Below are 22,562 nucleotides of genomic sequence, written 5' to 3'. Positions count from 1 at the left end.
AAGGTTTTCACAATCATACAGTCACACCATGTAAGCTATATAGTTATGTAATCATCTTCAAGAATCAAAGCTACTGGTTGAAGTTTGACAGTTTCAAGTATTTACTTCTAGCTATTTCAGTACACTACAAACTAAAAAGGGGTATCTATATAGCACATAAAAATGCCCTCCAGAGTGACCTCTCGACTCCATTTGAAATCTCTCAGCCACTGAAACTTTGTTTCATTTCACTTCCCCCTTTTGGTCAAGAAGATTTTATCAATCCCACAATGCCTTGTCCAGGTTCATCCCTGCAAGTCCTGTCCCATGTTGCCAGAGAGATTTATACCCCTGGAAGTCATCCCACATAGGGGGAAATATGGCCAATTGATTTTTAACAAGGTTGTCAAGTCCAATCAAATGGGAAAGAATAGTCTCTTCAACAAATGGTGCTGGGAGAACTGTATATCCATATGCAAAAGACTGAAAGAGGACTCCCATCTCACACCATATACAAAAATTCACCCAAATGGAGCAAAGACCCAAATATAAGAACGAGGACTATAAAAGAAGAAAATGTAGGGAAGCATCTTCAAGATCTTGTGTTAGGCAACAGTTTGCTAGACTTCACACCCAAAGCACAAGCAACAAAAGGGAAAGAAAATAAAAAGATAAATGGACCTCATCAGAATTAAAAACATTTGTGCATCAAAGGATTTAATCATGAAAATGAAAAGACAACCTATTCAATGGGAGAAAATATTTGAAAACCACATATCTGACAAGGGTTTAACATCCAGAATATATAAAGAAATCTGACAACTCAACAATAAAAAGACAACCCAAATTAATATGGGAAAAAGACTTGAATAGATATTTCTCCAAAATATATATATAAATGGCTAAAAAAAGTACAAGAAAAGATGCTCAACATCATCAGCTATTAGAGAAATGCAAATCAACCACAACGAGACACCATTTCACACCCAACAGAATAGCTAGCTACTCTTTAAAAAAAATGGAAAATTACAAATATCAGAGATGATGTGGGGAAACAGGGACACTCATTCATTGCTGGTGAGAATGTAAAATGGCGCAGCCGCTATGGAAAACCGTTTGACAGTTCCTCAGGAAGCTTACAATTACCATATGACCTGGCAATCCCACTTCTAAGTACATATCAAAAGAATTGAAAGCAGGGACTCAAACAGATATTTGCTCACTGATGTTCATAGCGGCATTATTCACAACTGCCATAAGATGGAAGCAACCCTAGTGTCTATCAGCCAATGAATGGATAAATAAAATGTGGTATATACACATGTCCTGGTGTAAATCTGTTATGTACCCCAGAAAAAAACAGGTTCTTTTAACCCATTCTTGTGGGGGCAGACCTATTGTGGGTGGGACCTGTTGGTAGGCTATTCCAATTGAGATGTGACCCAGCCCATTCAAGGTGAGTCTTAATCCTTTGCTGGAGTTCTCTGTGAAGAGGATAAAAGACAGGAAAAGCCCAGAGAGCTGAGAGAGAAATGCCCAGAGACATTTGGAGATAGCCTTTAGAACCAGAACCAGGAGAGAAGGATCAGCAGACATCACCAAGTGCCTTCCCATGTGACAGAGGAACCCTGGATGCCAGCAGCCTTTCCTCAAAGAATGTATCAACCTGTTGATGCCTTAATTTGGACATTTTCATGGCCTCCAAACTGTAAATTTGTAACTTAATAAATCTCCACTGGAAAAGCAATCCATTTTTGGTAAACTGCATTTATGCAGCTTCAGCAAACTGAAACAACACACACTGTCATATTATTTATTCAGCCATAAAAAGGAATGAAGTTCTGATACATGCCACAACATGGCTGAACCTTGAAGATATCATGTTGAGTGAAATATTCCAGATACAAAAAGACAAATATTGTATGATCTCACTGATATATACTAATTAGAATAAGCAAACTCACAGAGTCAGCATCTAGTATATTGGTTACGGAGGGAAAAGAATGGGGTAGGGAATGGGGAATTAAAAGGCTTAAAATGTAGAGTTTCTATGTGTGACAACGGAAAAGTTTTGGTAATGGATGGTGATTGTAACACAACACTGTGAATGTAATTAACAGCGCATATATATATATATAAACGTGGTTAAAAGATGAAATTTTCAGGTGTATATGTGTTATGAGAATAAAAATTTTTAAAAAGAAAGAAGTCATTCATTATCATATTCTTGCTTTGTAAAAAGGGGACCTTCTTAGATTTATGTAAAAAATAGTTAAGTATGTCTGTATTTGCCATCTTGTCTTACAATTAGCTAGTTTACTCTCCTTTATCTTGTTCATGATCACTCAACTAGATGAAATAAAGGATATGAATAAACAGCCATAAAAAGCAGAATGTAAATAAATGCCAAACGTATAATGTCACATGTAAGTACTATGAGAGGTCAGGAGAGGGAGATGAATTCAAATTAATTTCAGGGAGGGAGAGAAAAAGTTAATGAAAAAGGATTCTTACTTAAAAAGATAAGGTTTGTTATTGTGAATATTGTCATGTTCTGAGAATACTTCTACTGTTCAGGTTATTATTGACAGTATTTGTAATTAGTTTACATGAGACTTGTGACCCTGATCCTAAGATCACTGTCTATTTTCCATGCATTTCCCTTACTTAAAAAGAGACACACTTCAAAAATGTGCAAAAAGCAAATATTCATAAGCCTAATTTTCTTTGGCTCAGACATCTTGGGTAAATTGAGGAAGTTACTAGTCTCATTTGCACATAAATAAACAGCTGAATAAAAAGTAGAAAATGCAATGACTGATATATGCTTCCAAATACAGACCTTTAGGGGAAAGTGTGCTTGGTAGAGTAAGCAGGAAGTGCAAATGTCTTGAGGCAGGAAGAAGGTTGGTCTATTGGAGAAGTGAGAAAGCCAGAATATACTAGAGGTAGATTTGGAGGTTTGGAGATTGATGGTGTACAATAAATGGCCTCTCAGAGAATGGGACAGTGAATTAACTAGGAAAATGAGGCAGCACTAACAATCTACTTGAGTTCTGATCATAAAATTAAGACCATAAGCCTGCTGTGTATTTTTATCCAGATGCATTCTGAGAATTTGTGCTTAGATGCAGATATGGATGGGTGAGTAGAGTTTAGCAGGTCCAGGGGGCTGCCAGATGAAGGAACAGAGGAAAAGAGGGAGAAGAGAGTTGGGCATGGGCCATGGACTCTAGGTTGGGTAAGGGAGAAGGTTAGGCCTGAGGGTCATGATGGACAGTGGAAAGGGTATAACAATGATGGACTAGTGAAGTCAAAGAATGGTTGGACTTGGGGTTCTAAATGGAGCAAGCTGGAAGTTAGGAGGTGGTGGTCAGAGTGAGATACTGGAAATTAAAATGTTTGAGGTTGGACAAGGCTAGTTTTGACAAACGCTAGAGTGTGACTGTAAGAGCGGATTTTGAGGTAGGAGAAAGGATTATTGGAAGTAAGGAGGTTAAGGATCTAAGAGGTCAGAAGACTTCTTGGATCACCTACACCAGTGGTTCTCAAACGATTCTGGCTCAAATGTTTGGGTTGGGGGTGATGCCTGGGCTTCTTAAAAGCTTCCCAAATAATTAAAAAATGCAGCCCAGGACCAACTGATCTAAGTGGGTGACGCAATCACTAAGAGAGAGGATAGGCCTAGTGGTTGTTTTAGTTTCCTGTTTGCTCAAGCAAATACCATGCAATGAGTTGGCTTAAATGATGGGAAATTATTGGCTCATGATTTTGAGGCAAGGAAAAGTCCAAAATCAAGGAGTCATCAAGATGATGCTTTCTGCCAGAAGACAGTGGTGTTCTGGGGATGGCCTTTAGCATCCTTGAGTCCTTAGCTGTTCTGTCACATGACAAGGCAAATGGCAGCCTCTCCTTTCTCCTCTAGGTTCCCTTGACTTTCAGCTTCTGAATGCTCTCTCTGTGGCTTTTTTTCTCTCAATGTGATCTTCCCTATAAGGCCTTCAGTAAGAGGATTAAGATCCATCTTGGGCCATACTTTACCTTAAGTCACCTCATCAAAAGGTCCTATTTACAAGGGTTCACACTCACAGGAATGGGTTAAGTTTAAGAATATGTTTTTCTGGGGTAAACAGCTCCAAGCCACCAGAGTGATTAAGAGAGTGAAAGTGAGCCAACAGGGGCTCAAATCTTCAGTGAATGAGGAAGAGTGAGTGCAGGTTGGTAGATGACCATTGTATGGAGCAGCAGTGGGAGGTTTATGGATATTCTGAAGGCCTGTGCTTCAAAGCTGATGGGAGTGTGGGAATAGGGGGGAACAACAGTCCGGGAGTGACCAGAAACAAAGAGGATGCCTACCCACCATCAGGCCCCAGTACACTTGAGCGTGTCCCCCAGGTCTCCAGAAGAGAGCCAGGTATCAGTCTGAGTAGAAAGGTGAGGGAAGCATTCTGAAAAGAGGTTGAAGATATAGGGGAAGGGCTTGGGGGTCATTAGGGTGGGAGAAGAGCTCACATAAGGATACACAGAGCTGTGTGGGGAAGGTTGGCTGGGAATCTTATACTTAGGTAATCACCAGGTAAGGCAAGATGGAGTCAGTGCCAAGAATTTTCAGGGGAAGATGGATAGCTGATTCGAATTAGAGCCTCCAGCTTGTATTTTATTTAGACTCTTAGAAAGTTTGTGGAGGTGAGGCTGGAGTTGAGGTGGCAGCCAGGAATTGTGTTTTTACTCAAAGAACACAGGTTCCTTGAGTCACTATTAAATCCACTGACGGCATCTCAGAGCCAACAGACAACTACAGGCCTCCTTTATAGACGTCAAGGGAAAGGGTGGGGCTTCCTCAACCCTGCCTCAGCGAGAAAACAAAGTTGATTCACGGAAAAAACATCCCCACTAGCGAATAAACAATTCAAACAAACTTTCTGTTCACAGCAGGTCAGCATTATCATTAAATACAAGTATAGCAGACATTTATGGAGAAGCCACAAATTGACAAAATAATGAAAGCCTAAAAGATTTCTTGCTATCTCACCATTAGTGGCAAGGAGTGAAGCCAGAGAGATAAAGACAAAGAAGATGTTGGTGCTACAGAATCCAAATTTAGTTAAATGAGTAATGTACTCCATCAATCAATTATTGAGGACTAAGTGCCTGTTATGGCATAGGCCATCCTGCAAAGAACTTAACCACCAAATGGGGATAGAGCCACATATTAAAGACAAGGTATAGTTAATTGTTAAACTGTACAGTGTAGATAGACTTGATGATACTGAAATTCTAAAGTAGGAAAGAGTAATAATACCAGGATCAATCAAATTGGGCTTTCTGGAGTTGGTATTTCTGAGGGACATATTCTGTGTATTCCAGGCAATGGGTGGGCCCTTAACCCTCACCCCTCACCCCTCACTCCCTGAGAGTATTGTCATCCCTATTTTACAGAAGAAGAAACCAAGGCTCACAGACATAAAGCAACTTGCCCAAGATCAGACAGCTTATAAGTTTCCAAGACAGGATTAGAATCCAAATCTTTTTTCCCCAAGCCCATGACTTTGTCTACAATGCACTTAAGGATGAGGAGGTTTGGGATAGGTAAGAAAAAACAAGGAGAGCATTTTATGTGTGGAAAGAGGAATTAATATTTTATTATTACATTTAGCTAATTGGCTCCTGAGAGCTGGTCTGTATGCCCAGATGAGAAGCTGCTGTCAATCCTCCAGCTCTTAAAATATCTGGGTCAGTAAGAAGAAGATCACAAGGTCTCCTTGCAGTTATTTTTAACTTAAAAAAGTAACCTTTAAAGCAAAGGAGAAGGTAAAAATGAAAAAATAAATCAGACATTTTATAAGCTGAAGTCAAAAGGGAACTATTTAATGGGAGCAATTGAGCCTGTGTTGGCAGCTGCAGGGAGGGGTCCCTGGTGGGTCACAGTGGTTCCTGGCTCCAACAAAACTGAATGGGATCACACATCAGAGAGTGGACCTGGGGTAGAAGTAGACAAAGGCAGGACATACGCCGATGCTCCTTCTCTACACCTGCCTTCAGAAAGACAGTGCCCTTGATCCTTTCTTCTCTGGAGGAAGAAATGCAGTGGACCTGTTCCAGCTTCTACCACTGGCTTTTACAATTTTTAGAACAAAAGGAAAAGGAAGGAGAATTTTTTAAGCCATCGCCCTATGCTGCATGAAAGTGGCACCTATTGACATATGAATGCTGTTCTTATGAGAAAGAAAGCTGTTCTGAGTACTGCTTTCTGTTTTTTGAGTCAAATCAGCAATGATACAGATCCGCTGCCCAACCTTCCCATCAACTCAAAGATACCAGGAATGAGGAAGCTGTAAGAGCCAGGAAATATGTCTCCCAGGACCTCAAAGTGAGAGGTTCCTGAAAAGCGTCACACTGTGTTATGTGTCAAAAGCAGCACATGAGAGCAGAAGCTTTCCCTCAATTCTGAGGCAAGATGGGCCCTTTCCTGCACTGGGTCCCCCACAGAAGAAAAAGTTAAGAGCTGGGTCCTGTGTCTAAGGAATTCACTAACGGGTTGCATCTCTAACCCAAGGCTCAGGTCATAGCAAGTACTCGTTAAATGTTTGTTCAACATCAGTGAAGGATAAGATTAAACTATGGGCTGCATCAGGACAACTAGGCAAAGCCATGGCTACCTGAGGGCTAAAGTGTGTGCTCTGGGAGTTCTGAGAAGAGAGCAAGATCAACAGCAGCTGGTTTTACTGAGGAAATGAGCCTTTGGTCAGGCCCTAAAGTAGATACAACCCGCACCGAAAGAATAACAGGTTCAAGGTTCAGAGATTTGTTCCTTCAGGTTTTGGGCATGTACCATAGACACAACAGCAAGCAAATCACTGGTCCCTGCTTTCAAAGAGCATATAGTCTAGCAATCAATCTCCTTAGAGCAGAGGGCACTGGCAGGTCATGGCAAAGGCTTACATTCATTTAGGGCCTATGATGGGGCCAGGCACAATGCTAAATGCTTCACAGATACAACCCATTTCATCTCCACTGCAACTCCCTGGTAAGGTGGCTCACAGGCCATTCTCCTTCCACAATACCATACAGGAAACAAGACCAGGTGAGGTTGTATGGTGGAATGCTTGAAAACCAGGCAAAGCAGATAATATCTGCTAAGGAGGAAATAGGAAGTAATTTGTTATCAGTTCTATCTGCTGTTGCCGCACCCCCTCTTCCAAAGTTAGCCCCCTAAGAGATACAACGTGGAATACAGGAGATCCTCCAGGCAAGACAGATATACACTCTTTCCCCCTAGATCTCCACCAGCTTTCCTGCCAAAGAGAACTGCACTGGCCATCTTGAAAGGAAATCTCATGGTCCTATTTTTCTCTCTCCCTTAAAGCCTAAACCTATGAGAAATCATAAAAAACAGACCCCGTGGTTTTTCTCATCTAGCCTCTGTATTGTCTTTTTTTAGTTCTAAAATCCACAGGGATGCTCAAAGTCCCCCAGAGACCAAAACATCCTAGCTTTTTAGGTGGTATCTTACCACCCAAAATACTCAAAGGAGAAAAGAGATGCTTGCAAAGTTCTCCCTATGTTTTTTCCTTGTTTTTTTGTTCTTGTTTTTTGTTTTTTGTTTTTACAATTCCTTTAGTTCTCCTACCACATCTTCCTAGGGAGAGAGAAAGGGGATGAGGGAAGAAGTATTTGCATTCTCTCTGCTACCCTGGAGGATGAGGCATTGTTTCCCTGCCTGCGATCCTCTCCATTTCTGAGCTGGTAAATACTGGTCCCTAAGGTGGCGAAGGTAAAGAAAGGCAGGATGGTCAACCCAGCCAGATGGCACAGAACTGCAAATGCTAAAATAAAATTGGAAATTCTTATGCTCATAAGGATAACATCTGTTTACCAACCACAAAGCACTTTCAGAAACACCGCTTCGCTGAATCTCTCATAACAGCCCTGTGAATTTGGCTAATTTGTCGATATTACTTAAAAAAAAAAAAAAAAATACAGATGCAAAAACTCAGATGTAAAAAAGAAAAGTCACTCCCTAAGTTCAGACAGGTAAGATCTGGACAGGTAAACCCAAATTCTGTGCTTTCTCCTCTCCAGCACATCCATACAGAAATCCTGATTTGGAAAAGGATGCCGGATAGGAACAGGAAAGCTTAATAGTTACCCCCTTAGCTGTTATCCTCCAAGATAAAGGAGACTTACCCAAATCATTTTAATTTCATTATACAATCTCCTATGAATCTATACTCCAGTAATAAACCTTTCTGTTATATTTATATTTATATTTGTTTTTAGTATTCACAAACTTTGAGAGTAGTAAATTCTATATGCTTACTATCCCTACATAAAGAAGGGCTAATTTTACTTTGCCCTGAAACTATTTCTTTAAGATGATAAAGCTGACCCTAGTCTTTGGGCTCTGGAATTTAGTAAGTTCATTTTTATGCCAGAATTTTCATTATTTTATAAATTTCAATCATATCTCCTTCTCAGCCTGTGCCTTTCCAGAATGAAGAGCCCTAATTTTTTAATCATTCCTCACAAAGAACTCTCTCTACCCTCTCGATCAATTCAGGTGTGCTTCTCTAGACCTCATCTGCTCTGTTATGCCATTGAGGTACCTCAGATCATTGGGCCCCCGTCACTTTGTCTATTATTTTGTATAAGGGAGCACAATGACTTCAGCTAAAATAAAATATCAAAATATTTAGAGGCATTTTTAAAACTCAAACAATTTTTTTGCTCCACATCAGCCCAGCATATGCTGAAAAATATATATTTTTGCTTCAACTCCAAAATGAATGTGAACATACTGGTATTATGCAACCTTGTAATCTATGACAACTTGCCAAGCACTTCGCATACATTACCTCATTTGACCCTCACATGAACCATGCAAGGTAGAAAATGTCACTTATTTTAAATCACCATACCACCCAGAGCTCTATAAGTCTCTTTCAATAGCCCACAGAACAGTCACAAAAGACTCAACAGTTTATTGAATGAAAAGACATCTGAGTCTTGTCTAGACCCTCTTCCCTTCTCATCCTACATCTTTTCCCCCGGTAATCTCAGCTACACCACAGATATTAATATCACCTCTCATATTTGTATCTCTAGCCCACCTCTCTCTTCTGAGCACCAGACAGGTAATAAAACTGCATACTTGACATTTCTCAGATGCCTCAACATGTATAAAACTTGATCTTCTACCTCCCCCCATACTCCTGCTCCACTGCCAAAACCCAGTTATCTTCTGATGTCCTTCCTCTCAACCATTCACCCTGGAATCTTAATACTCATCTTGACATTTCCCTCTCCCTCCCCTGCCCCCCATATCCAATGTCATGCCAAGTCTTTTAACTTTCCCAAGAGCTCCTACATAGCTCTCCATTCTGTCCATTTCTCTCCTTCCCCATCATCACTACCTTAGTCCAGGCTATCACCATCTCTCATTTGGATAGTCTCTTAACTAGTCCACACACAACTAAGCAGGTTTCTCTACAATCTCTTCCCCCACTAAATCTGGAGTGATTCTTCCAAAGTGCCATTCTAGCTGTGATGTCCCTCCCTGAACCCTGCTTAGAACACTTATTAGAATGCTATTGCTTTTAAGAAAAAGACAAAACTCATAACTGACCTTCAAGTCCCTGCCTAATCTGGTCCCTACCTCCATCCTCATTTGCAACATTCACCTTCATTTCTGGAGCTCCAACCCCACAAGCCTTCTTTTAATCCCTTTTACTCACCATCCTTTCATTAGCCACAGGACCCTAAAATATTATACCCTTTCTTCTCTGCCTATTTCAATTCCTAATCCTCTTCAGATAGAGGTTCAAGGATCTTTCCTCGGGGAAATCTTTCCTGATCTCCTGGAGTCAAACTCTCCCATTATACCTTACAGGGTGCTGTTATGGCATAACTGTATGTATGTGATCAATGTCTGTCTCCTCCACTAGATTTATAAGCTCCAAAGTGCCAATGAACATGCTTATTTTTGCTCACCGGCATATCCCCAATGCCAATACTGGCACCTAGAGGCACATCGATAAATATTTGTAAAATAAATAAATAAGTCCACTAATAATGAAATGATTAGGTATGATGCATATCTTCACTATGGAATATTATGCAGCTATTAAAAAAAAAACAAGATGACTCTATATTTAATAATATGGAATGATGCCCATGATACATTATTGATTAAAAACTATACATTACAGGGGAGGGGAGTGGTGGCGGCAAAAAAAATAATAAAAAATTTAAAAAAAAAACTATACATTAAAGAACAGTATGCACGCTATGATCAGTGTGCCAGTTTGAATGTATTGTGTCCCCCAAATGCCATTATCTTTGATGTAGTCTTGTGGGGCAGAAGTTTGGTGCTGATTAGATTTGCTTGGAATGTGCCCCACCCAGCTGTGGGTGATGACTCTGATGAGATATTCCCATGGAGGCATGGCCCCACCCATTCAGGGTGGGCCTTGATCAGTGGAGCCATATAAATGAGCTGACAAAAAGAGAAGGAACTTAGTGCACCTGTGAGTGACATTTTGAAGAGGAGCAAGCTTGCTAGAGAGGAACTTCCTGGGAGAAAGCCATTTCGAAATGAGAACTTTGGAGCAGATGCCAGCCACGTGCCTTCCCAGCTAACAGAGGTTTTCCAGACGCCATTGGCCATCCTCCAGTGAAGGTACCTGATTACTGATGTGTTACCTTGGACACTTTATGGCCTTAAGACTGTAACTGTGTAGCTAAATAAACCCCCTTTTTATAAAAGCCAATCCACCTCTGGTGTTTTGCATTCCGCAGCATTAGCAAACTAGAACAATTAGTTATTTTTAAAACTCATATATAAGTTCTTATTTTTTAAAAAAAGCAAAGCCTGTGTGTGTGTGTGTGTGTGTTTAAAAAGAAATGAAAGATTAACTAACCAAACCACTAACAGTGGTTGCCCTAGAGAACAGGAATGAGAAAGGATTAGCAGGATAATGATTTCTAACAATAAACTTCTAGATAATTTGACTTTTTTTCAATGATCATATAGTATTGTTGTAATTATTTTAATACGATTTTTTAAATAATGAAGTTTACTAAAAATTAAGAAACTGATCATTTCTAAATACAGTAAAAAGATTTTTAAAAATACTTGTATGTGATTCCTCAATAATAATGAGGTTCCAGAAACCAGTATATTTCTAATTCGGATCTTTAATCTAATAATAAGCGCTGATGAAAAAGTAAAACAGAAGAGAACAATCGGACATGCCAGAGCTTCTGTTTGTTTATGTAGGTCTTCCCCTCACATGATTTTTATAAACAAAGAGTTTGAAAAGTCACTGCTCTATAATTTACTTATACAGCCTTAGAAAGAAAAATAAGAGAAAGAAACAGCAACAAGAATTATTTCTTACTTTCCTTAGATTTTGTATTTCAAAAAAATGATTATGTAAAGGCACCTCTATTTTCCTCTAGTTGTCAAATAACAAAGTTTTTATTTATTGTCTTTATCATACCTCAAATAGAAAAAAGAGTTTTCTAAATCCACACAGATTACAGAGGAAGGAACAGGGACAAATATACTGGTGATGTGTAGATAGGATTATTCCATAGCTAACAGCACACAACCTCACTCTGATTGCTGAAAGAAGTGTGTGCAGGTGGACAGTTCCATAGTCACTGAAAAAAGGGAGGTAGCTGTGTGGGAGTGACTTCTCCAGCAGCCAGCCTACAAGGGAGAACTGGGGAAAGTCTGTGAATACAGAATAAATGCTGTCACTTGGAGTCACATTGATTTTTTTTTTTTCAGACTAACTAATAGCTCAGATGGTGAAACAACCAAACAATGACTAAAATGTGAGTCAAATGCTTTCAAATCAAATCATTCCATTGAAGCAGAAACACAAAGCAGAGAGAAGGTCATTAGGGGTTCTAACCAATACTTGTTAAACCTGAAGAAACTCGCTATCCTGAATGACTGCCTCTTTCAATCAAAGTCATTTTGACATTAGTGAGCTGGGGACAACTGATCTTTATTACTTGCAACACTCACTGAACTGCGGGAAAGGAAGCTCCTGGCTGGTCTAGTGCACTTTCCCCAATCCTGATTTTTTTGTCTTCCTTCTCTCCTGGGGTCTTAAATTAACCCAAAGGGTTTCATGAAATTCTAAAATTAGTCTCAAAGATAAGTTACTTGTAGTTTTTAAAACCCACTTTCACTTAAATATAGAAATAGCTTATGTTAAGATGAAGTAGCCCACCCACCAGTACGGTTATTATTGAACAAAAACAGAGAATAACGAGTGTTGGAGAGGATGTGGAGAAATTGGAAGCCTTGTACCTTTTGGTGGGAATGTAAAATGGTGCAGCTGCTCTGGAAAACAGTTTGGCAGTTCCTCAAAAAGTTAAACATAGAATTAACATATGACCCTGCAAATTCCACTTCTAGATATACACCTAAAAGAAATGACACAGAGACTCACCAGATACTTGTACACCTATGTTCACAGCAGCATTATTCACAATAGCCAAAAGGTGGAAACAACTCAAGTGTCCATCAACGGATAACTGGATAAACAAAATGCAGTATACACGTACAATGGAATACTATACAGCCATAAGAAGGAATGAAGTTCTAATTCAAGGTACAACATGGATGACCCCTGAAAACATTACACAGTGAAATAAGACAGACATGAAAGGAAAATATGGTATAATTCCACTTATATGAAATATCTAGAATAAGCAAATTCATAGAGACAGAAAGTAGATTAGAAGTTACTAAGGGATAGGGAGAGGGAGATAAGGAGATAGTACTTATAGATACAGAGTTTCTGTTTGGCATGATGAAAAAGTTTTGGTAATGGATGGGGGTGCTGGTAGCACAATACTGTAAACGTAATTAAGACCGCTGGATTGTATATTTTTAAATGGATAAAATAGGACACTTTGTGTGTGTGTATATTTTACTACAATAAAAATCTTTTAAATGAAGAAGTTGGGCTAGGAGAAGGCAGGTGAGATATATCATTAAACAGAACTACTGGATATGCAGCTTCCCAAAAGCGCAGCAGCTGCCAACCGAGGCATGGAAGAGGCAGCATCATGTGCTTCTGGCCCCATAGAACATTACGTGGGCCCAAAACAGACGCGTGGCTGATTTCCTGCCATCTTTCCCCTTCCTCCTCCTTCTGTGAATTTGTTTCAAATTATTTTCCTAAATGTTCACTCCCTATTTTACATTTCTATTCTTTAAAAGAATTTTGGTGGAAAGCACCTAAGAAGATAAGTGTTTTTAAACAGCCTGAGGTACATATCAGAACAAACTTCTTACCACATTTATCGGAACATGACCTCATCAAGAATAAGAAATACTCAGACCCCTGCTGTGTCAGGTGTCTGTTTTTATACCTCTGTGGTGGTTGAAGCTGTATGTACCCCCAGAAAGACAATTTCTTAATATTAATCCTTTCCTGTGGGTATAAACCCATTGTAAGTAGGAACTTTCGATGAGGCAACTTCAGTTAAGGAGTGACCCACGTCATTCAGGATGGGTCTTAACCCTCTTACTGGAGTCCTTTATAAAGGGAATGAATACAGAGAGAAAAAAAAAAAGCCATGGAAGCAAGAAGCTGAAATCAACAAAACCTGGAAGAGAAGGGAGAGGCCAGCAGATGCACCATGTGCCTTGCCATGTGGCAGAGGAGTCAAGGATCACTGGCAGCCAGGCTCTGAGAAGAAGGCATCACCTTGATGATGCCGTGATTTGGACATTTTCTCAGCCTCAACCTGTAAGCTAACAAATTTCAGTTGTTTAAGCCAATCCATTTCATGGTATCTGCTTTAAGGAGCCTAGGAAACTAAATCAACCTCCTTCCTTTTTGAGAATTATCACTCATGCAATCAGAGCAGTAGAGTATGATGCTTAGCATCCATCAAAGGTACATGATCCCTCCCCACAGACCAGAAATGGCAGGGACTCCAGCTTACTTCAGTCTAAACAAGGCATTTCCATACACTCGCTGTTCTCTGCCCTGAATGGATTCACTTAGATGTGAAGGTACACATATATTTAACTTCATTCCACAATTTAAGGCATGCAGTTTATTCAAATTCAATTCAATGTTTTGAATATTTACTAAGGATAACTCACTATGCAAGCTGGGGGGGGAGGTACAAAGGTGTATTAGACGTGGTACCTGCTCTCAAGGAACTTACAATACACTGGGAAAAAAAGGGAGAAAGAAGTGAAAGTGATGGGCATTTTCCAGTGGCTTACCATGTGCTAGGTGCTTTACCCAGTCATTGCATGTATCACTCACAACAACCTTGTTTCACTTTACAGTTGAGAAAATGCAGACTCAGAGACCTTAAGTAACTACCTCCAAAGTGGTGGGTTGGGATTCAAACCGACATTGGAGGGTTCAGTTTCTTGTGTTCATTTCCCTATATGTGCTGCTCCCTATGATGCAAGGCAGAATGTGACAAACCCTGTGAGAGAAGCTTCTGAAAGGCAAAAAAGGAGAAGAGTGGTTACCATCCTTCTTAGAGGAAAGGCTTCATGGCAGAGGTAGGTCTTGAGGTTGGGATGAGGGAGTAGAGGGAACTAGAAGAGCAAAAGAAGGGAGGCAGGAAAGTGCCATGCATGCTTAGGGACCAGTGGAATTGTAACTATAAGACTAGAAAGGAGAGAGGGGCAAAATCATGACTGGGATGAAATTCTAGCTCAAGGAGTCTGAACTGCACTACGTAGACAATGGTGAACCACTTAGGTTTTTTGAGACAAGATATGGTCCTAGCTATGCTTCAGGAAGGTCACCATGGCAATAATCTATAACGTGTGGAGGGAGTGGGAGTAGTTTAAAGTAGGAAAACCAATAAGGGAGTCACTGGAAATAACAGACAGATAACAGATAATAACAGATAGTCAGAATGAAAAAGGGGATATGGAAGTGAGAGACATTGTAGAGGTGGGGCTGACAGAACTTGGCAATTGATCCACTATGAACAGGGCCACCATATATCCTGGTTTGCCTGGACACCTGTTTTCCTGTGTAATTATTAATAGCACCCTTTTATTCTCAAAAGCATTCAAATTTGGGCAATAAACATGATCACACTAATTATGATCAATAAGTAAAAAAAAAAGGTGACTGATTTTAAAGCTGGATAAGTAAGGAAGGTGGTGACACCCGTAGGAACACAGGATAGAAATCAGGTTTTTTGGAAAACTGATGGAGTCTACTGCTGAGGTGAGGACTTATTTAAGAGAGATGAGCACCTTGCCCATGAATTTGTGCTATATCACAGAAGTAAAGTGTCATTCCCTAAAATAACAAACAGAACAAACATGGTCAGACTTGCATACATACTTATTTCAAAAAACATTTGTTGCTGGTTTAGTTATTAACATAACAAAATATTAAGATGTGCCTCTAGTAAAATTTAAAGTACTAACTAATCATCTCAAAGTCAAAGGAAAACAAGAATATTTAAGAATAATCTAGCTTCAGGTTTTTCTCTCTGCCTAAATCTAAAATTTTCAATGATATCAGATAAATGACCTCAGATACAGTTCTCAGGGCTACCCATATTCTATTGAAATTGTTCTGTGCTCCAGGTTTTGAAAGACTGGAGCCTCTGCCAGAAGAGTCAATACTTTAATTTTTTATATTTTTATCTTGTTACTAAAATTATCCTGTTTCTTGTGTAGCAAATTGTAATCTATCTCAAATCCTGTTTAGAAGTACAAGGTTATAAAACAAATTAAAAAGCAAAGAAAAACAGAAGAAAATAGACAAAAGTGCCATTCTTTGTAGGCAATATAATAATCTACATGGGAAAACTAATCAAAGCAACAAACAAGTAATAAGAAAGGTCAGTAAAATTGTAAGATACACAATGAGAATTAAACGTAACACATGATCCTGGACTGAATCTAATAATTTAAGACTAAATGTTCAAAAGGACATTTTGGGGACATGTAGAATAATTGGAATATAGACTATAAGCTTTATATCAATGTTCAAGTTCTTGAACTTGATAATTAGAATTAAGGTAGTTACATAAGTGAATATTCTTGTTCTTAGGAAATGCACATGGAAATATTAAATGTTCAAGAAACATGATATATACAATCTACTTCCAAATGTTTAGAAAATAGATCAATAGATAGGTAGATAGACAGATGATGGATGGATTGATAGGAAGATTGATGGATAGGTAATGGATAGATAGAATGAAGCAAATGTGGCAAAATGGTAAAGGTTGGTGGAACTGGATATCTGGGTGTGAGATATGTTGAAGCTCTCAGTGCGGGTTTTGTATTATTTTAGCAACTGTACTTTAAGTATGAAATTATTTCAAACTAAAATGAAAAAAGATTATGAGATAATAAGATCAGCAGACAAAAATTTCTCTGAATAAGAAATAATCAACTAGGAAAAATAACAGTAATAAAATATTGTCCTCAAAGGCAATAATAACCATAAAGTACTTATCACTACATAACTAAGAATAATCCGTAAGACTTTATGGAGAAACAATGTAAGTGCTATTAAAAGACATGAAAGACTTAAATAATTTCTTCATAGATCAAGCAACTTAGCATTGTAAAAATATTAATCCCCTCCCCCAAATTTGTAATTCCAATCCAAATTTCAGCCAGATTTTTTGAGGAACCAAACAAGCTTATTCTAAAATTAATGTAAAAAGATAACAATCCACAAAGAGCTAAGGTAAGTTTGAAAAAGAACAAAGGTAGAAGAGTTAGCCTTCCAGATATTAACACACTTCAAAGCTATAAAAATAAAAACAGTATGGCACTGGTATAGGAACAGATACATAAACCAACGAAATAGGATATAGAGCAAAGAACAGACTCTCATGTATCCTAGAACTTGAAATAAAATGGAGGAGACACTTCACCATTAGTGAAGAAACAATGCAATATTTGGAGCTGGGAAAACTGTCTCACTATCAGGAAAAAAATAAAAACCAGTTACCTAATTTATACCCAATAAAAAGGCAACTTCAGAGGGATTAAATTCCTAAAAGTGAAATAAAACTATGAAACTAACAGCAGAAAATGGAAAAGAAAATCATTGTGGCCCAGAAATAACTAAGGACTTCTTAAGCCCAAAACAGCACTAACCATAATATTGAGGTGATTACATTAAATATAAACAAAGGTGACAGACACATGACAAATCTGGAATGAGACTTTTGCAAAGTATAAAATTTACACCTAGAACCTTGCAAGTCAAAGGGTAGTTCAAGGTCCATGGGCTGTTACACCACCTGGAGGTTAATTAGCTATGTATGATTCTGAGTCCCATCTCAGCACTACTGGATCAGAATCATCATTTGAACAAGAATCCCAAGTTATTGTTATGCACAACAAGGAACTCTTAAAAACTGGGGGGGTACAGGGAAGAAAAGAGAAAAAGAAAAAGAAAAAAAGTCCAGAAGATTGGAAACCAGAATGACCAGCAAATATATAAAGAGATGCTCAAATTCAACAGAAATAAGGGAAACACAAATTATAACAACAAAAGGCTGGCTGCTTATACATATTGACAGGGTATCAAATAATCAGGAATTCTAATGCATTCTAGCAGAGGCATAAGCTAGTCAAATCATATTGGACAGCAACTGGCAGTCAAATTAAGTATGTAAATATCCTATGACCCAACAATCCTACCGTGGAGAAAATGTCCCCAAAGAAACATTTCCCCAAGTCCCTCTGGTTGCATATATGAGTACCATTTATTGCAGTACTTATTATGATGGCAGGGAATCAGAGTTAACCTCAAAGTTTATCACTTAAGGAATGGATTTGTAAACTATGGTGGATGTACACCATGGACTACTATGGAGAAGTAGGAAGCAATGAACTGGATATGCACATAGCAACAGAGATGGATCTTAAAAAGCACTGAGGGAAAAGTTAAGAAACAGAAAGAAATCTATAGCACAACACCATTTATGTAGCTTAAAAAAATATATGAAGGTACAACATCCAGGGAGGATGGTAGAGCACAGAGCTCCAGGACTCATTCCTTCCTCCAAAACAACTAGTAAACAGACAAGAAGTGTCTGAAACAACTGTTCTGGGGTTCCAGAGGCCTGTACAGAATCCAGAGAAGAACAGGAGAAAGAGGCTGAAAAGCTGTGGTAAAGAAATGTGAGGAGCTGGCGCCAAACAGTGGCTGGCAGCACCCATCCCCCACTCTCCTAGTAGGCCACCTCAGGGTCCAACCCCTGGCTAGCTGTGGAAGACATAAAGGGACATAAAAATCCTCTTTCCAAAGAATGGGGAGGGGGACTCGGCCAAGTGCTGATTAAAGCTTTTAATTACCGAATTCGGATTGCTGGGTCCTAGTTCTGAGCTACTGGTTCAACTCACCCTGGACAAAGTTGGATGCAGCGATTGTTTTAACCACACTGCAAACAGGGGCAGAGGCAGTTGAGGTTTTAAGACACAGGCCTCCTTCGGGTTGCAGAGAAGAGTTTGCTGAAAGATACCATCTACTGGGCAGGCCAGGAAAGTGCAGCTTCAGGGAGCTGTCAAAAAAGCTTTGGGTATCTTTCCTGACCCTCTACACAGGGCTCCATGGAGCTGATCTATGCCCCGTTTATGCGCCCCTGGCTCTGTTTTGGCTGGGAAATACAAACTTGTGAAAGTCCTTGCTGGGGTGATGCTCCTCCCAGAATTTGTCCTCTAAGCAAAAGCAGCTACAGAAAATGAAAGAAGAGTTTTTGAAAAAAAAAGAAAAGAAAGAAAACTATACAGGCAAAACAAAACAAACACAACAGACAGAGATTCCCAGAGAAGGAACAGGGGAAAGGAAGCTTTCCCCTTGGGGGTGAAACAATTGTACAAATAGTGCAATCTGAAAAATTGTACTGCATGGCCAGGGCAAGAATCAGATGAAGAAGAGCTGAAAAAAGTCTGGTCAGTTAAAAGTGGGAAATTCTAAAGGTCTAGAATAAGATGACCAAGTGTCAGAGAAGAATCTTAATGCAAAGTCCATCAACAATGAAACCACAGTCAAGAAAGAGAAAGGACCTTCAGAGTGAACTCATCAAGATAATCAGATGCTTTGTAACACAATCTCATCGTTTACTCTTTGGCCTGATTTGCCTTAGTCCTACCAGATCCACATCATTCATATCTCTAATTGAAGTCTGAACGCTTTTTCAGCTTTTTTAACAGTTGCTGTATGAGGTAATTATGACATTCATGAATGCCGAACTCTAGCTCTGAGTCTCAGATGTCACACAGATATCCAAAGTTACAGAGACCAACCACAAAGCATCTCAGCATCTCAGAATTTAGAGACAACCATTACAACTCAGGAATAGACGTGAGTGCCATAAGAGCTTACAATCTAGGGACCATTACAATAAGCATTCTCCTGATAACCTGTGCCCTAAGATTCAATTCTCAGAGTTTACACATTACAGTTAGTCCATATTAGTGAGGCATTACAGTGTTTATCTTTTCGTTTTTGGTTTACTTCACTCAAAATGCTGTCCTCAAGATCCATTCACCTCGTTGCATGTCTCACAGCTTCATTCCTTCTTGCAGCTGCTCAATATTCCATTGTATGCACACACTACAGTTCACCATTCTGTTCATCAGTCGATGTACCCTTACGCCACCCCTGTACATTGCAAATCATGAATACTGTCACCATAAATACCAGTGTGCAAATGTCCATTTGTGTCCCTGCTCTCAGATCTTCCGAGTATATACCAATAATGAATCTGGAGGACCTTATGGCACCCAAATACTTAGCTTCTTGTGGAATCACCACACTGTCTTCCAGATAGGCTACACCATTCTACTTCCCCAGCTACAGTGAATAGGTGCTTCCCTCTCTTCATGTTTTCTCCAGCACTTATATCCTTCTGTTTCTATTTTTCCCTGCAATTTTATAGAGATATATTCACAAACTATACAATCATCCACAGTATACAATCAATTGTTCACAGTATCATCATATAGTTGTGCATTCATTGCCACAATCAGCACTTGAACATATTCACTACTTCAAAAAAAATTTTTTTAAGAATAATAAAAAAGATTTGCAAAAATAGAAGAGTCAATTGCAAGGGTAAGGGACCCTGAATAGCCAAAAACATCTTGAAAAAGAAGAAGTTGGAGGACTCACACTTCCTAACTCCAAAGCATGTTGCAAAGCCACAGTGGTCAAAACAGCATGGTACCAGCACACAGACAGACATATAGGCCAACGGAATCAAACTGAAATTTCAGAAATAGACTCTCTGGCAAACTGTTTTTTGCTAAGGCTGCCAAGTGCACTTGATTGGGAAAGGACAGTATCTTCAACAAATGGTGCTGAGAGAACTGGATGTGCATATGCAAAAGAATAAAAGAGGACCCCTATCTCACACCTTATACAAAAATTAACTCAAAATGGATCAAAGACCTAAATTTAAGAACCATGACCATAAAACTCCTAGAAGAAAATGTTGGAAGCATATTCAAGACCTATGGTAAACAATGGTTTCTTAGACTTTACACCCAAAGCAAGCAATGAAGAAAAAAAAAAAAAACAGATAAATGGGACCTCCTCAAAATTAAAAGCTTTTGTGCAAAGGGCTTTGTCAAGAAAGTGAAAAGACAATCTACTCAATAGGAGAAAATATCTGGAAACCACATATCTGATAAGGGTTTAATATCCAGAAATATATAACAAATTCCTACAACTCAACAATAAAAGACAAACAACCCAATTAAAAAATGGGAAAAAGACTTGAATAGCCATTTTTCCAAAGAGGAAATACAAATGGCTAAAAAGCACATGAAAAGATGCCCAACATCACTAGCTATTAGGGAAATGCAAATCAAAACCACAATGAGATACCATTTCATACCCATTAGAATGGCTACTCTTAAAAAAATGGAAAATTGCAAGTGTTGGAGAGGATGTGGAGAAATAGGAACACTCATTCATTGCTGGTGGAAATGCAAAATGGTGCAGCTGCTGTGGAAGAGTTTCACATTTCCTCATGAAGCTACGTATAGAATTGCCATATGATCAGGCAATCCTGCTACTAGATATGTATCCAGAAGATCTGAAAGCAGGAACTTTCACACTGATGTTCACAGCATTATTCACAATTGCCAAAAGATGGAAGCAACGCAACTGTCTATCAACCAATGAATGGATAAACAAAATGTGGTATATACACACGATGGAATATTATTCATTTGTAAAAAGGTATGAAGTCCTGATGCAAGTCACAACATGGATAAAGCTTAAGGACATTATGTTGAGTGAACTAAGCCAGACACAAAAGAACAAATATTGTATGATCTCACTAATATGAACTAATTATACTATGTAAACTTACAGACATAGACTCAAGAATATAGGTTACCAGAATATAGAATGAGGTTAGATAATGAAAAGCAGTTGCTTAAGATGTACAGAATTTTTAACTAGTATGAATTTAAATGAGTGGAAATGGATAGAGGTGATGGTAGGACATTATTGTGAGTGTGATCAACAGCACTGAACTACATAGGTGAAATGTGGTTAAAAGAGGAAACTTCAGAATGTATATATTACTAGAATAAAAAATTAAAAACATAGGACTGTAGAGCACAGTGAACCCTATTACAGACGATGGACTATGGTTAATAGTACAAGCATAAGAATGTCCTTTCACGAATTATTAGAAATGTACAATACTAATACAAGGTGGCAATAATAGGGCAGTATATGAGAAAAAAACACTTATGTAAACAATGGACAATAGATAGAACTATTTTAACAATCTTTCATCAATTGTAACAAAGATAACCACTGTTAAACAAAAATAGTACAATTATTTTTTTTAAAAAAAAGTGCTATCATCAATAGTAATAAAGATTCCACACCAATGCAAGGTGTTATGGTAGGGTGATATATGGGATTCCTGTATTTTATGCATGATTGTTTTGTAAACTCACAACTTCTCTAATAAAAAAAAATGTGTAGTAAACATTAAAAATATATATATATATGATCACTCAAAATACTTCTCTATGTTTTACTAACTCTGAGGGGTAGAAAATGATTGGGAATAGCAGTGGGAAATGAAGATTAAGGGGAAGAAGTAAATATAGACATTCATACATACAAATAAAGAGAAATAAAAGCAAAAGAAGGGCTTTGTGTAGTCCAGTGACAAAAAAAAAGGCTTTGAACTGTGAATTATGATGACACAACCCCTTCACTCAAGATCTCCACCCTGAAAAAAGTGTAAGAAAAATAAATCATTAAAAATAAGCACGGAAACAAATCAATCATGGCAATCTCTCTACAGCATGAAATCCCTGGTTTCAAAAACATCTGTCTTTCAAGACTTTGTGCCTTGCAGAGACCTTTCCAATCTAAGCAAATTTAGACTCACTCAGAGGAGGCTGAAGAAGTCAAGACAGATGTTGGAAACACTCACCCCCGCCCCATCGATCACTCAACAGAGCAGACACTTCTCTAGGTGACTCATGCTGCATCACTGTCCCTGTCAGTCAGCAGTCACTCGTTCCCAGAAGTCTGTAATAACCCAACAATAAAAAAATA

At 38.7% G+C, this 22,562-nt stretch overlaps 1 protein-coding gene across 1 annotated transcript in view; it reads right to left on the bottom strand.

The window, feature by feature from the left end:
• The window catches only part of SEC16B (SEC16 homolog B, endoplasmic reticulum export factor), a 145,114-nt gene that overhangs the window by 85,687 nt on the left and 36,865 nt on the right, over nt 1-22,562 (bottom strand). The window contains 1 exon segment of the mRNA XM_037825279.1: nt 22,438-22,535. The gene's annotated coding sequence lies outside the window, so the exon portion shown is untranslated.

This window comes from Choloepus didactylus, chromosome 2 (genome assembly GCF_015220235.1).
Source record: "Choloepus didactylus isolate mChoDid1 chromosome 2, mChoDid1.pri, whole genome shotgun sequence".
Taxonomy (NCBI): domain Eukaryota; kingdom Metazoa; phylum Chordata; class Mammalia; order Pilosa; family Megalonychidae; genus Choloepus; species Choloepus didactylus.
This window is presented reverse-complemented; position numbering and strand designations above follow the sequence as displayed.